Here is a 16195-nt window from a genome sequence, read left to right as displayed (position 1 = left end):
TTTACATTGGTTTGTTCTCTTTGTTATCAATAAAGTTAGTAGTTTTTTTGTCTTTAGCATTTTATTTTCACATGGTCATTCGCTTTGCCACTTAGTTCATATATCTTTTTGGGTGAGTTGTATAATATGTTATTGTTTCTACCATCCAATGGCATCTAATTTCCTGTAATTTCATTACTTTTTGTAGCTATAGTTGTTGAGGGAGGATACTCACTATGTAATAAACCCAATTAAATTAAATTCATTATTATTAGTGGTAAGGGATTTTGAAGAGACCCTTTATGTCAAGTTCATTTCTAGTTGTGTTCCCCATATTATAAAAAAAATTGAATTCTTCCCTATCTGTTTATTGGATCACGTCTTTTGACTTGCTTCCAAAGTTGAAGCTAAAGTTAATGAACCCACTCAATAACTCTCACATCCCTTGCAGAGAAACGACTTTGCTTCCCTATCTTTTTCAACTACCATTGGCTTTGCTCTAGGTATGGCTAGTCCCATTGACCAAGGGAAGGGCAAACACTACATTATCAAGCATTGTGGGGGCATTCCAATGATGAATGTCACGCCTTGTGGGCCAAAAAGGTGAAGTCCCTCCTTGCTAAAATGCGACAGGTTATCGAATAAATTGTCCCACAAGGACAACCATAAAAACTTGATTCTCCTAGTTCTTCATTGGTCTTGCTAGTTAAGAATTATTCTAGTCTCAAAATGAGATGCTCTCTTACTCACACTTTCTAGATCGTGAAAACATATAGACAACTCATTACAGATAGTGGCAGCCAAGAGAAAATGGTTTTAAATAGATGGTTGACTTAGTCCAACTCTCTACCCCATTGCATTCACAATGCAACCACATCACCTTGGATGGGTAATGGAAGGAAGTTTGTCTACAACTATCACACACAAGTCTTCAATCACTTTTTCCATTGAACCTTCTATTGTTACAATTGATTGTGATACTACATTAATGGATTCTTATGACATGCTTTTTGGCAATTCCTTCTAGTTTGATAATAGGGCACAAAATGATGGTGTTTCAACTCATGCGGATGTCACAAGGATGGTAAAAGATATCATATCACATTTGCTCCTCCTTAGCAAGGGTTACAAACTATCAAGCAAGTCAACATCCTCATGTTCAAAACTCTTTGTTCTACTTTATTGTTCATGCCTCTCGACTTGTTGTAGCCTCCCCCATTATGTTCAAACTTTAGCATGGAGGTTCCACTTCAAGTATAAGGAGCATTAAGCCCACTTCCCACTCCTCATCTTGCATCAAGTCATAATGTTCTCTTCATCTTTGAAGTAGATGGCATTGCATCTTTAGTTAAGATTCCCTTGCTCATTATTCCCCTCCCCAAATGGATATGTAGGTTCTAACTTCTAAACCTGGCCTTGAGCTACCTATGGGAAGCATGACTCTTCCACAGGGAGGGTGTTTCTTCTTCTAGCCAAACACTAAAATAAGTTCACATTTCAATAAGAGTTTTCCTCCAAGTATTTTGTTGGGACATTCCAACCAAGGCAAAGACCCTACAACTTCACCATTTGTTGCTTACAAATGGTCCTTGTTACCACTCAAATTGTACACTAGAATGGTAAAATATCTGACCCACACCATACAATCTAAGTGGAACCTCGGAAGGTCACCCACTATCACCTCAATGACCCGCCTTAGCTCTTTAGGTCGACTCTCCTCCAGCTCAAAGGAGGCTTCCCTAAAAAATAACTAGGGCTAAGCAATAAGGAGTAAGGTAAAGATCATTAGCGCTAAGAAACAAGGAGCAAGGTGATATCACAGGTATCCCCAACAATCAAGTTAAGTTTAAGAGAAAAGAAAAGACTGGTGATGAGGGGACATGAAGATCGATGCTAATATTCAAAGGTGATGGATTCAAGGGAGGATCAATAACGAGAGGATAACAAGAAGAGCAACCATCCTTTTGTCAATTACCCAAAATAATGGATTATGGGAGAGACTAAAATCTAGAGGATAGGTAATCTCTTAGCCAATCAAGGCAAATTGTAAATCCCAAAAACCCACTAGAGAGGATTTCTTGATAGGATTTCCCTTAGTCCAAGGATAGACTATTCAATGAAACAAACCAAGCTTTTACTAAGGGAACCCCCTTGAGTGTCTACCTAGCAATGCGGCTTGACACTTCACACTAACAAAGGGGGCATGAAGACCTTTGCCTTGACATCACATCCATTTGACAATATTGTCCCTCAATGGATCGATCTCACTAAGCATTTCAATTTTCTTGATTCAACTACAAATTCAAGCCCTTAAAACTATTGTAGATGGAACCAAGAAAGGACAAGTCTCCTTTGTTGAAACATACATTGCATACTAGATACTCAACCCCAATAGACATAAAGAAATATTTTCATTAAACCATAGGGAGAGGAATACTCCCATCATCTAGTTGTGATCTACAAATGAGGAAATCCTTTGTTTATAGATAGGAGGTAAGATATTTCCTTTACAATAAAATATTTTTATTTCTTTAGATCTAAGATGAATAACTAGATCCAACATAAGTACTAGAAATAAAAATGACTAAATAAAAGTGGTTAGTGCCACATGTACAATGATATATACATAGATCCCCATGAAGAGGGGGTCCATCCATTCAAATAAATAAAAAATAATCCACAAAAGATTATTCCTTGAGCAATGTGCTATATGTACTCCGCCATTTGGGCTAAAATAGTTGTTAAACCTTGAAATTGTTGCCCAACAAACATTGAGGTAGTTTGATCTCCTTGAAATATGTTCAACTCCTCAATAAAAAGGTTGAAACAATGGTTAAACATTGAATAATGTGCAAATTGAACCCATATTGTCAACCAAACATTTTATTGCAACTGCCTCCTTTGAAGAAATTCAATAATTATTTTTAACCACTTGATTCTTCTTTTTAGATCTAGGGAATCGATAACTCGTTGGGATTACTTGAGTGAGGCCTAGTTTCAAAGCTAGTGGCTGCCACTATAACCCCTAGGCTAGTGCTAGTAGCCTATAAGCAAGCACTTAGCAGGTAACTTGTGATTTAGAAAGGGCCCCGCCTACCCTTCTAGACTTATCACAATAAGCCAACATATCCCTTTGCACGAATTGAACTCAGGTAGAGGGGACAACAAACCATGCTTCCAATCACTAGAGCTAGAACCGGGATTTCAACCACTTGATTCTTGAAGAGTGTACCCAAAACACTCCAACGACTCAAAAGGTTGGTGGAAGAGTAATTCCTAACGACCTTTGAAAAACCCCAATGTTCAAGATAGGGGATTGATCTCATTGAAGCAATGCAACAACCAGCAAAAACGACCCCTACTTTGAAGATACTCAACGGCTGGGAGAAGGATGAACTTGCTAGAAACTTTGGTTGGTTTAAAAATCTTGAACTTCGGGTACCTTAAAAATCTTCGATTTTCTAAAAGTTTGGACCCAAATACCTAATCCATGCCACAACTAGCTAGACAAGGTTAACTTGTTGAGCATGAAGTTGAATTTTCTTGGAATAATAGCCACGACTTTCTAGAATATGATCAAGTTAATGGAAAAAGAGACAACTACCATAACTGCTGAATTGGAGCTTTTGGAAGTGAAATTGAGCCACAACTTATTGGAGTAAAGCCTTGACCTACTGGTGATGGGTTTGACTGGTTGGAGAAACCCTCGCTTTATTTGCTTGTTGTAGTGTGTTGCTTGACTTTATTGGAAACCCTTCACGACTTGCTATAATAGTGAATTTAACCCCTCTTGGAGAATATTTCCAGCAAGAATGTCAAAGTTAAATTCCCAAAATAGCCTCAAAATGCCAACAATCAGCAATCCACCCTGCTGCAATTTTTTTTAACATATAGCCTTGCTCAAATAGTGATAACAATGCCCAACTCTATTGTCTGTCCCCAAACGTTGCCTAGATCTTTAGCTTGCTTGCAAAATCTTTTGTTGTTGACATTGCCTACAGCCGAAATACAACATGTTATAAAAAAATCTATTTGTCTCATGGGACAACCATTGTTGTTGTATGGTAATGTATGAATAAGTCATCAAAATTCTGACTTGTTAGATGAGTTGCTCGCCTTCAATTGGGACTTTTGGAATTTTTTGTCTTTTTGTTGTCTAGTTGTACTTGTTTGACTTGTTGAAAATTAATTAGGTCTATGGATGCTCTCAACTAGCATATTCTTTTTCTTTTCTTGTCGGAACCATCTCTTACTGTTGTGAAGATGCCATTTATCATGAGACCTACATTGGAATTTTTTTCCTCTGCAACCATTTATTGCCTCCATTGTGTATGTTGCATGATTTCTACATGTTTTCACAACATCCCATGAGAATCACTAGTTTGTAGTATTTGTGAAGCACATCTATCTTGTGCCATCCTGGAATGGTTTCTACAACCATACAATCTCCTCTCCTCTCTTGTATTATTCCAAGTTGGTTGTGACGTCAGGTATATGGTAGCAGAGAAGTCCCAACATATCATGATTCTTGTGCTAATGGGGGAAGCCATAAGTGAGTGGTGTGTCCTATATACATAACGATTGATTGGTTATGGGGTGAGTATGCTTGTTTGTCCAACTTTCCCCTCATCTTCTATAGGATGTGTTGCGTAGAAGAGTGTGTGAAATAATAGTTAAATGTGCCTATATTGTGACATCTTGGAATAGATTATGATTATATAGTACCCTCACCTTTTGTGTGTTATCCCACATTGGTTGTTAGGGTTGGTTTTGTTGATTTTTTGATGTATCCTCTAAATCGCTAATTACTTTTATGATTTCTTCTTAAGTTAGTTCTTTCATGCATTCTCAAACATCATAAAGCAATTACACAGAGGATATCGATACCAGAACAAAAATAACAATAGGATCATAAAGAGATAGACACACATGAACACAAATATTTACCGAGGGATAGTGTTGTGGGGGAGCACCCCACCCCCTGCTCCCACTCCCGAAGCATGCTCCAGAGAAGTGCTTAGGGAATGACCTTGGGAGCGTGCTCTCGAATCGCTCCCGTTTGGGAGTCATTTTTAGGAACACTCTCTCGCAAAAGAAAAAATCGATCCCTAGCTTTTCTTCGCAATCTTTTTTTCACTCTATTGTTCAACACCCTTGTAAAAGTATGCAACAAATATATTGAGAAGGAAAAGCATTGGAGCAATACATTTTACACACTCGCATTGTAAATCAACCTACGCTAGTTCATATATTTGTGTAAGAAAGCATCTCTACAAGATTATGCCATGTGAGGAAAATAACACTGTATGAGTCAAAACTTGTGATCAAGTTCTAGCAAAAGATAGGAATAGATATAGAATAATACGCAGCCGCAGTACAATTCCCTCATAAAAACAAAGGGTTTCCTTCTAGAGCAAATAACCCTAAATGAACATAACTTCTACCGTCAAATCTTTTGCCTAATGAACAGTCTGAATTGACTACAAAATTACATTATTTTATAAGGAAATTTTCTAAAAAAACTCCTTTCGGGGTTTCCCCGAACCCTCGCCAAGCGGGGATCAAAGGTTGTTGCCTACCCTCCCACAACACTAGTGGGGGGTAAGCCCCCCCACACCCCCCCGTGAGGGGCTGGGATCCAAACGCAACTGAAACAAGTCTTTTGAATCAGGAAGATAATCAGGCTCCACACCCAACATGATGAGAATCGAGATGTTGTAACTTATGGACCTATGGTTGATGAAGATTATAAATAGTAGATGATTGATGTTATATGGTTTAATCCATGTTTTTATGCTTTTTATAACTACTTCATCATTCTACATGCTTTTGTTGACATATATGCATCAAAAAATATAAAAATATATATTATATAAAAATCATTCTTGATTCACTCCGACCCAGAAGCTTCTGAAAATTGTCCCTCCCCGCTCCTACTTCTGCTTCCGCTCCCACTTCCAACCAGCCTTAGTCTAGAGTCTAGACTCTACAATTTGATGATATGGTACTAGTGTCTGGCCATAGTTGCATTGATTGTTGAACTCCTCTATCATGAATGTATTGAAAATGTACCCTTTACTCAAGCCATGAAGACATCAGGGTCATGATAAAGAAGTTCAACAATCGGTGCAATCAACATCAAGGTAGATAGAGGGCTTAGTGCTATATGCTAGTTCCATACCCTCTCACATATGATAGAAGCTAATGGAAATGTTACAATTCTACTAATCTTGAAATCCTAAAAATTGTCAAGTTTTTGGATTTTGAATGGGATCTAAAATTCTACTTTCTCCATATGAAGTCCAACAAGGTTAAAACTAGTCTCAAACATCTTGAAAACACTTAATGAATGTTAAAAATTTAAGTAAAGGTTGGCTTTCACCTTGTCTTTCCTTACACATTAAGTACTAGGGTTAGGTTTTGTAGGGCCCTAGGGTTAAATATTTTTCTTTCATTCGAAGTAATTTTTTTATTTTTTATAAAAATATTAATATTTGGTGGTCTCTGATTGTGTTATACGACATAGTACTAAACTGGCTAGTTCTATGCTTTAAGGCCAGTTCCAATACAAAACTGGCTAGTTTGATATGAAGCCAACCTTGACCGATTTGAAACAACTAATTGTATGGCACCAAAACTAGTTCGATTGGTTGGTTTATATAGTGCTGATGCATACACAGCTCCTAGGTAATGTTGAAAGTAAGGTAAAGAAGGCGCAAAAACAAGTGTAGCCTAGATAAGTGTCTAGCTAAGCTAATCATTAGGCCTAATGAAAACCAAACTCAAAATATATATAATAGTGTCATAGGTTTAGGTTTAATGATAAAAATGAGAGTTTGAGATTAGACATCTCAGAGTTGAGAGAGAGAGAGAGAGAAATTAGGATGATGTCGAAATCTCCTAGTCCTAATGACTGAGGGCAAAGGGAGTGATCGGGGCATTAGCTCATTATTTGAGTTGTTGGGCTCGATAATGGGATTTGATTGTATAATCCTATGGGGACATAGAATAATGGAGTAGGAGCCCTACTCTCCTACCATCCAAGGTTGAAGGAAAGAAACTATGGATAGAACTTTTGCTACTTTGAGGATGTTATCTATTTCTCCCAATTATTTTTCTATTAGCAGGTAAACTTTTAGGAAGGACTGAAATACTTGTGTTTCTACTTCAATCTAAATGACTATGGAAAGAAGGAATGGTAGTGTATCATTGCAAAATTAAAGAAGAGATTGTATCTCTGGGATAATTGATGGCTCTCGGGAGGAGGAAGACTCATTTTGGTTTGTACTTGAGGCCATAATTATCTATTGGATGTCTTTAGTTTTTGTTTAGAAGGAGGTTCTATAAGAAATTAGGTAGATAAGTTGTAGATTTTTTTGTTCTCATTCAAGGGAGGAAAAAATAATTGCATTAGCAAAATGGATGGCTATTGTGTTATCAAATGACATGGGAGGTTAAGGGTTGAAGAACAAATATTTCTTTAGTAGAGCGTTGGCAGCCAAAGGTGCTTATAGATTGAGGTAAGGTGCTATGATGCCAAGGTATAGTTCAAAAATACACCTTTCCAAATACAGTTGTAGAATGGACAAAATCACCAAATGAGAAATGACATAACTCTTTAGTAATCTAGAAGGCAATAATATTCACTTTCCGTATTATTGGTGTCAAGTCATAAAGTGGGATAAATGATTTAACACTTGTCAATCCAGGTAGGTAAACTTCGAGGTGAAACACGATATGTGTGAATTGGTTTTTTAACTACTTTCTTATGCAAATTCAAACATAAAGCAAATACATGTATATCTCAAAGTTGATTTCAACCTACACTGATTTTCAGACTCTTAAATTCAATTCTGACTTGTTTACAGACTCAGAAAGATGTATCACACTCTCTCACTAGATACTTTGTCTGAATTAATTGTTGGTCAAAACTGATTAAGACTATGATGAAAAAGAATCTAAATGAAATTAGTGTTTTGAGTTTTATAAACAAATTTCAGTAAAAAATAATAACAATCCTTTTATTCTAAAATGAAAATTAATTCGATTTCCTACTGTTATTTTAGGCATAATATATCTAATTATTCTAGTGATTTAAAATAAAAAGCACACAAGATGCAAACTAAAGAAATTAATTTAACAAAATTGCTACAAGAAAATAGAGTGTATGCTACATAAATTATGTGGAGTCCTGTGTGATTACATCTTGTAGTGATTACAAGAATTCCTATGTGATTACAAGACCATTATAGGAAACTACAACAAATTATTAAATATTATTGTAGGCATAGTATATCTAATTATTCTAGTGATTTAAAATATAAAACACACGAGATGCAAACTAAAGAAATTAATTTAACAAAATTGGTACTAGAAAACAGAGTATATGCTACATAAATTATGTGGAGTCCTGTATGATTACATGATCACTACAGGAAATTCAGTAATGATTACAGGTATTCCTGCGTGATTACAGGATAACTATAGGGAACTACAACAAATGATTACAGAAAATTCCAAACAATTACAGGAAAAAAAAAGAGTACACTCACTTCTCAAATATATCACAAAGATTATGAACAAAATCACACAAATCATAATAAAGCTTAAGAAAATGCATGACAAAAACATATGCAACATGTACCAGGGGGATCTCCTGGTTTATGTTGTTATTAAAGTTACAAGAAACTATTGCAACTTATATATCAGATCACATAAATCCTCCTTGTATTAATAAAAACCACAAGTTCAATTCAAAAGTATAACTGTATTAGAAGTCTCTCATTTTTCTAACCTATATCTTTCTCCTATATTGACTTTTATTCAAAATAGTAATGTTTAACTGAGTCGCCCAAAAAACAGGGTCAATCTAGCATTTCATACTAAAAATAAAGTGATACAACAGAAATATAATTACCTTTGCATAATATCCTTAATTCCATAATGCATTTACTATCTTCAGGGTTCTGGTGACTGATTCTTAGCTTGTTGGAGAAGATTGTGGTAGCTCCCTAAATGGTCTGAATGATGTGCTGATTTGATATGCCTTGTTGTCTGTGCTTTTACTTCTAGAGCGAGCAGTTATGAGGAAGTCAAATGAGTATGATCATGTGGATCAACCTCCAAGTGTCAAAATCATTCTTGCTGATGTGGACTTTTTACAGGAATCCTGGTGGTTAAATTCTTGTGATGACAAGATTTGACTATTTGACTCATTAGTAACTAGAATAAATCTATTTTATAAACATTTATAAATTAAAAAGAGAAAAACAATTCTACAAATGATTTTATCTTTAACTTTATCCTTTAAATGCCATTTCTTCAACAAAATTGGTAAAAAGATACGGAGTGAAAGTTCAAATGAGGGATATGATGTCAAAAATGAGGTGGTCACAAATATTAAAATTTAAGCCCAATAATTGGCCAATGGCTCATGTAGGGAATATGAAATACAACAAGAATGAGGATAAACATTGATCATTGGGTAGGTTATGGAGAAGGGTTCAAACTCCTAGAGGGTATACTTGAGACTCTACATAGGAAGGGATTGTGTTTTTTGCACTAGGTGACACATCTAGATTTAACCACTATTTGGAGACAAGAGGGTAGACAAGCAAAATTTCTAGAACTAGATGGCAGAGAAGATGAACAATGGGAAAGATACATACACACCCTTAGATCAAGCCAAGTTAGGATTAGAGATGAAGAAGATGAGCACATTTGGGGGAAAATCTTATTGGTTAATTGATGCAGGAACATCCGGACTTAGCCAGCAATGTGATTGTATGTTCACATGTTGTGGCTAACATGAGATGAATTTCATTGACCTGAGTGGTCAAAATTAGTTTTTAGTAGAGGGGGTTGGATCTCTCGAATTTATCTTTACTTTAATTATTGTAATAATTAGATCACTGTATTATTTTTAGAATAGGAGATAAGTTGTTAGGATAGGTGTGTATCAGAGCTTGAGAATAGGGATTTAATGGTTGAGTGGATAAAAATAGAGTTTGAGTTGTCAATGCGGTTAGGATAGGATTTGATCCATAAAAGAGAAAAAAATGTAATGATAGGGATGATCGGGAATAGAGTAAGCGAGAGATTGAGTGAGAGATAGGGTTTGAGATTGAAACAGAGGTCAGACAAACTGTTGTCATCGAACCGAGAGGGCCAAGACTCTGTAATTTCTATTTTATTGGATAAATTGATGTGAATGCCCTGTTCTGGTGCATAGATTCTCTTATAACTGTTAGAGAATTATATATGACGGAGCAATGGAACACATAAAATATTGCAGAAATATAAACACGGAAAACGCATAAAATAAGAGAGACACAAATATACGTGGTTCACCCAGTTTGGGCTATGTCCACCTCGAACAGCTAGTCTTTCCTTTCTATTATCCAGCAAAATGAAGAGACACAACCTACAACAGATCCGCTGTAATATCCTCTATTTTCTCTCACAGTCTCACCTCCCTGCTTCTCGCTCGGAGAATACACATATATTACACAGACTCAATACAATGCCCTCATACAAAGAGAGGGGTTGCCTTCTAGGGAAAAAAACCCTAAACTAAACATAAGTTCTACCGTCAGATCATCTGCCTAATGAACGGCCCAGATTGACTAGAAATTACTATACTTTTATAAGGCAATTTTACATTTGTTTTTAGCTTTGGGGGCACTGCCCCCGAAACCCCCCGCCAAGGGGGGCTCCCCAAAGGTCATAGCCGCCCCCCCCCGGACCCCCCCTGCAGCGAATATTTTACGAGCGACAGATAATCAGGCTCCACACCCAACAATAACTGTGTATCGACGTTCTGGACCCTAATCGGGTATTTTTTCTTTGTTTATACATTCTATTGATAAATCACAGTCAATTAGTTTTAAGGGTTAATACCGAGCTTAAGAGATAAACCTTTGTTTAAGCGTCTTTCTTAAAGGTTTTGTATTTAGCACATGGGTAGTATTCGAAAAGTGGTAAGCAGTATCTCACGCGGACAAAAACTGGTAAATGGTATTTCTCAATTTCACACGATTAACCTTAGCGAGCGACACGTAGCATGGGAAAACCATTTTTCTCGCGTGCTGTCGACCTGATATCAATTGTGCAAGTAATCACGCGATAGCCGTTGGATCGAATGGGACAGATCGACGGTGGAGATCGTTTGGGCTAGTTGACGCGTGATACGACGCGATATTCGTTGGATCTGGTGAAGCGAGATCAACAGTGCAGATTGAAGTGCTCGGTCTGAGGAAAAGTTAAAGTGGGACCGGCGGTGATTGGTCAGGAAAGCGAGACCTTAGTAAGAAATACACATACAAAATCTGTTAACGTGCAACTGATTGGTTTTCAAGTAAACCATTAGTCTAATCCTAGACTACCACCTCATTTTTGTCAACCTCCTACATCATTTGGTATCAGAGCCCAAGGATTAAGTTTTGCTACAGTAATCATGCCACCGAGTAGAGGAGTTGGCATAAGTCGAGGGAGACCTATAGCGAATGCAGTTCTGTTGGAAGAAATTCGAAATCTGCGTACAAGGATGGAGACAATGGAAACTGCTCAAAGGAGAGCACCTGATGAAGGAGATGCCAGTGCTGCAGAAGAATATTCTGAGGAAGAAGAAGAGGATGAAAGTGAAGCTACCAAAGTTCTCAAGATATTGGCCAAAGCAAGTGGAAGACCAAAGGTCGAAATACCTTTGTATGACAGGTATCTCAATGTGGAAAAGTTGATGGAATGGATCAGTTCATTGGATAAGTATTTCGACTATGAGGAGGTTGATGATAAAAAGAAGGTGAAATTTGCAGTTACCAGATTGAAGGGTCATGCAGCTATCTGGTGGGATGAATTACAAACATCCAGAGAGAGAAAGGGAAAGCCCAAGATCAAACAATGGGATAAAATGGTGAGTAGATTGAAAGCTAAATTTATGCCAGAATATTATTAGTTAAATCTTTTTAGACAATTACAAAACTTGAGGCAAAAAGGGATGACTGTCAAAGAATATACAGAAGAGTTTTACAAGCTGAGTATTAGAGCAGGACATGCAGAGGATGACGTAGAAAAGGTAGCCAGATACATCAATGGCTTGAGATATGACATACAGGATGAAATCAACTTGCTGAGTCTGAAGACAATTGAAGATGCCTATCAAGCAATTTTGAACGCAAAAGAGAAGATGTTGAGGAAGCAAAATCAGAGGAATAGAGGGAAAAGTTTAGCAAGAGGTAGAGGAACTACTAGATCAAGATTTCAGCACCTTCAGGGTGAAGTAAGAGGTTCAAGTAGTAGACCACCATAGAGAGGAAACTTTAGTAGAGGGATATTTAAACACTGAGGAAGAGGCTGAGGAAGAGAAATTCAGTGTTATACATGTGGAGAATGGGGATATGGATCATGGGACTGTCCTCATAATAGAGAAGCAAATCAGTGGAATTTGAATGTGGCTAAGGCAAAGGAGGAAAATCCTCAAATTGCAAATAAGGAAGAATCACCCGAAGTAGGAGAATCCTTGTTATTAAAAATGGTATTGCTTAAAGAAGAGAAAGAGATAGGAGAACCAACTCAAGGAAAGAGTTTATTTAGAACTACATGCAAGTCCAAAGGAAAATGTTGTAAAGTGATAATTGATAGTGGAAGTACTGATAACCCTGTTTCTATAGAAATGGTGGACAAGTTAGGATTAGTGAAAATAGTACACCCTACTCCTTACAAAGTATCATGGCTGCAAAAAGGACATCAGTTTATTGTGACAGAACAATGCGAGGTAGAAATCCAAATAGGTACTTATAAGGATGTGATATTATGTGATGTAATGCCAATGGATGTATGCCATATATTGTTGGGAAGGCCTTAGCAATTTGATTGGAAAGCTATACATGATGGGAGAAGAAATACTTACATTTTAGAGAAGGATGGAAATAAACATACACTGCTACCATTGAAGGATGAAGCAGGCAAAGAAGTGCCTGGAAACAATGTTATGCTGATGAGTGGGAAAGAATTGCTGCAAGAAGTCAAGAAGGATGAACAGATACATTTTGCTGTCATAAGGAGACCTAAGGTAATTTTAACTTCCACAAACTTAGATGATTTATCTGAAGAAATCAAAACTCTGTTGAATGATTTTGCTGATATTATTGTGGATGAGTTTCCAAATGCATTACCACCAATCAGGAGTATTAGTCATCACATTGATCTAGTACCTGTAGCAAGTTTGCCAAATAAAGCAACATACAGGTTAACTCCTCAAGAAAATGCAGAAGTTGGGAGACAAGTACAGGAACTGATGGATAAGGGATTAATCAGAGAGAGTCTTAGTCCATGTGCTGTACCAACAGTACTCAATCCAAAGAAAGGTGGTGAATGGCGTATGTGTACTGATTCCAGAGCCATAAACAAGATTACTATCAGGTATAGATTTCCTTTACCACACATGGATGATTTGATGGATTGTTTAAGTGGGTCAAAGTATTTTACTAAAATAGATCTGAAGAGTGGATACCATCAAATAAGGATTAGAGAAGGAGATGAATGGAAGACTGCATTTAAAACAAACAGTGGGTTGTATGAGTGGTTAGTGATGCCTTTTGGACTCACTAATGCACCCAGCACATTCATGAGATTGATGAATGAAGTCTTGAAGGAATATGCAGGCAAGTTTGTCATTGTTTATCTTGATGATATTCTAGTTTTTAGTAGAAGCAAAGAAGAACATCTGGAACATCTTAAGTTGGTTTTAAGAACTTTGCAAAAGGAGAAAATGCTGATAAATTTGAAGAAATGTAGTTTCATGAAAGAAGAATTAGTCTATTTGGGATTTGTAGTTTCTAAAGAAGGTCTGAAAATGGATCCAGAGAAAGTCCAAGCAATTTGGAACTGGCCTATTCCAAGAAACATATTTGAGGTAAGAAGTTTTCATGGTCTTGCAAGTTTTTATAGAAAATTTATTAGAAGTTTTAGTCAGATTTGTGCACCAATTATTGAAACAATCAAAGAGACTAATCAACCATTCAAGTGGACAGAAGCAACAGACCTAAATTTTAAGTTGTTGAAGAAGAAAATTACAGAGAAACTAGTTTTAGCTTTACCTGATTTTGGAAAAAATTTCAAGTTGAAAGTGATGCTAGTGGAGTTGCAATTGGAGCAATTTTAAGTAGGAACAAAGACCAATAGCCCACTTTAGTGAGAAACTAAATGAAGCTAAGAAGAAGTATTCTTCTTATGATAAAGAATTTTATGCTATTGTGAAAGCTTTAAAAAAATGGAGACATTATTTTCTACCAAAGGAGTTTGTATTGTATTCTGACAATCATGCATTACAGTTCATAAACAACCAACCAAAATTGAACCAGAAACATGCCAAGTGGGTAGAGTTTTTACAGAGTTTTACTTTTGTGATAAAACACACAAGTGGTAAGTTGAACAAAGTTGCTGATGCTTTGAGCAGGGTAAATTTCATTGTGCAAGAATTAAGAGTTGGTGTTGTAGGATTTGAAGAAATGGTTGATATGTATAAAGATGATGCAGAATTTAAAGATATTTATACAATTGTACAAAATCCAACAGTTCATAATAGAAGCCAGTGGTTGGATTATCTTATCCAAGGAGGTTTACTGTTTAAAGGTAACAAATTGTGCATTCCCAAATGTTCTATGAGGGAAAACATAATCAAGGAGAAACACAGTGGAGGATTATCTAGTCACTTTGGACAAGACAAAAACTTTGCTCAGGTAAATGCTTTTTACTATTGGACAAAGATGCAAACTGATGTTAAGAAATTTGTTGAGAAGTGCAGGATCTGTAAGCATGCTAAGGGGAGAGGTGATGAAAGGAAATTTTGGGGTATAACCAATTTCCCCTTTCATATCAAATTTCAATCTTGGGACCTATGGGTTATGAGCCCGTTACTTATCAGAAGCGTTTCGTAAGGCCTTATGCCTTTAAAACCCCGGTCAACACATTTATCAGAATACATGGATGCACATGGGAATACACAAAAATTCTGATCCGAACCCTTTGTTTGGACTTCAAAAAATATACACCGGCTTCTATATTTATTGTCGGGTCCATTCTTCTGCCCGCCGATATCGCAATCTTCCATTGATCGCCGATCGCAATCGGAATCGCAAATGCCAGGTTCCCTTTACACATAACAATGCGATGCAATAACGCTTCGCAAACCCGATAGATATTAAGTCCTTCTCTACAATATTTCGGATCCGGTTGTATCGCAATATCGGAGTTCGGCTATTCAATAAGCCGGTTACTCTCCACTGAAGCGATGCAATGCGATAGTGCTTACGGACCCAATCGGATTCTAAATTACGTTTGATAAGTTTCGGGTCCGACAACCATATCGCATGTCGCAATCCTCCAAGCCAGGCTCTATCCGCTCTAAAGCGCCGATCCGATATCCTTACGGACCCGATATGGATATAAGCCACCCTTTATAAGATTTCAAGTCTGGATTTCGAATCCGTTCTATGTTTTTCGCTATTTCTTAGTGTAAATTGGAATTCGGCTTGTGGGACTAAAACGATACATAAATTGAAAACAGAGGCACGCCGATATGAAGGAAAACACTCAAATCGACTTATATCAGAGTATTAATTGGAAAACATTCAGCCTATCTATAAAATACACACAGCCTATCTATACAGTAATATATAGGAGCACAATTCAACACTGAAACACACTTTTATATTATACACAACATGGTTACATTCCAAGGCATTTCAGCCTTAGGCACAAGTTCCCTCTTGGCTACATTTTGATTACTCTCAGCCTACACAAATTCTATCTATATCACTCTGTCCCACTCTCTATCTCCTCACAGAACACGCAGGTTCATCGTTACAGGAATATTGGATCAGATCACTGAAAGGATTCGATCAATCCTCTCTTTGAAACTCTCAACTAATCGCATACATGGCAGATTACATTTAATTTAAGTCTTCTAGAGACTTATCGCTTCCATCATTTTAGCTTGTTTTTAACAGAATTTCCCTTGTGTTGCTCTGATGGTCCACGTCTCCTCCTTACTCTACTTTGGATTCCTCCTTTACTTATGAGTACTCGGATGCTCCTGCATCAGACTCCGGAGGCACAAAAATTTATGACCTCCTGGTCATATGCTTCTCCTTATCCCTAGAAATTCTACCCACATGCCTGTGGAATTGCCTTTATGATCTTTTGTCAGCTGCAACTA

The 16195-nt window shown here is 36.9% G+C and overlaps 1 protein-coding gene across 4 annotated transcripts in view; it reads left to right on the top strand.

The window, feature by feature from the left end:
• Positions 1-16195, top strand: part of LOC149238661 (uncharacterized) — a 505729-nt gene that overhangs the window by 288499 nt on the left and 201035 nt on the right. The gene's annotated exons all lie outside the window — the stretch shown is intronic.

This window comes from Pinus tabuliformis, chromosome 8 (assembly GCF_031772625.1).
Source record: "Pinus tabuliformis cultivar Carrire ecotype Pingquan chromosome 8, CPIR1, whole genome shotgun sequence".
Taxonomy (NCBI): Eukaryota; Viridiplantae; Streptophyta; class Pinopsida; order Pinales; family Pinaceae; genus Pinus; species Pinus tabuliformis.
This window is presented reverse-complemented; position numbering and strand designations above follow the sequence as displayed.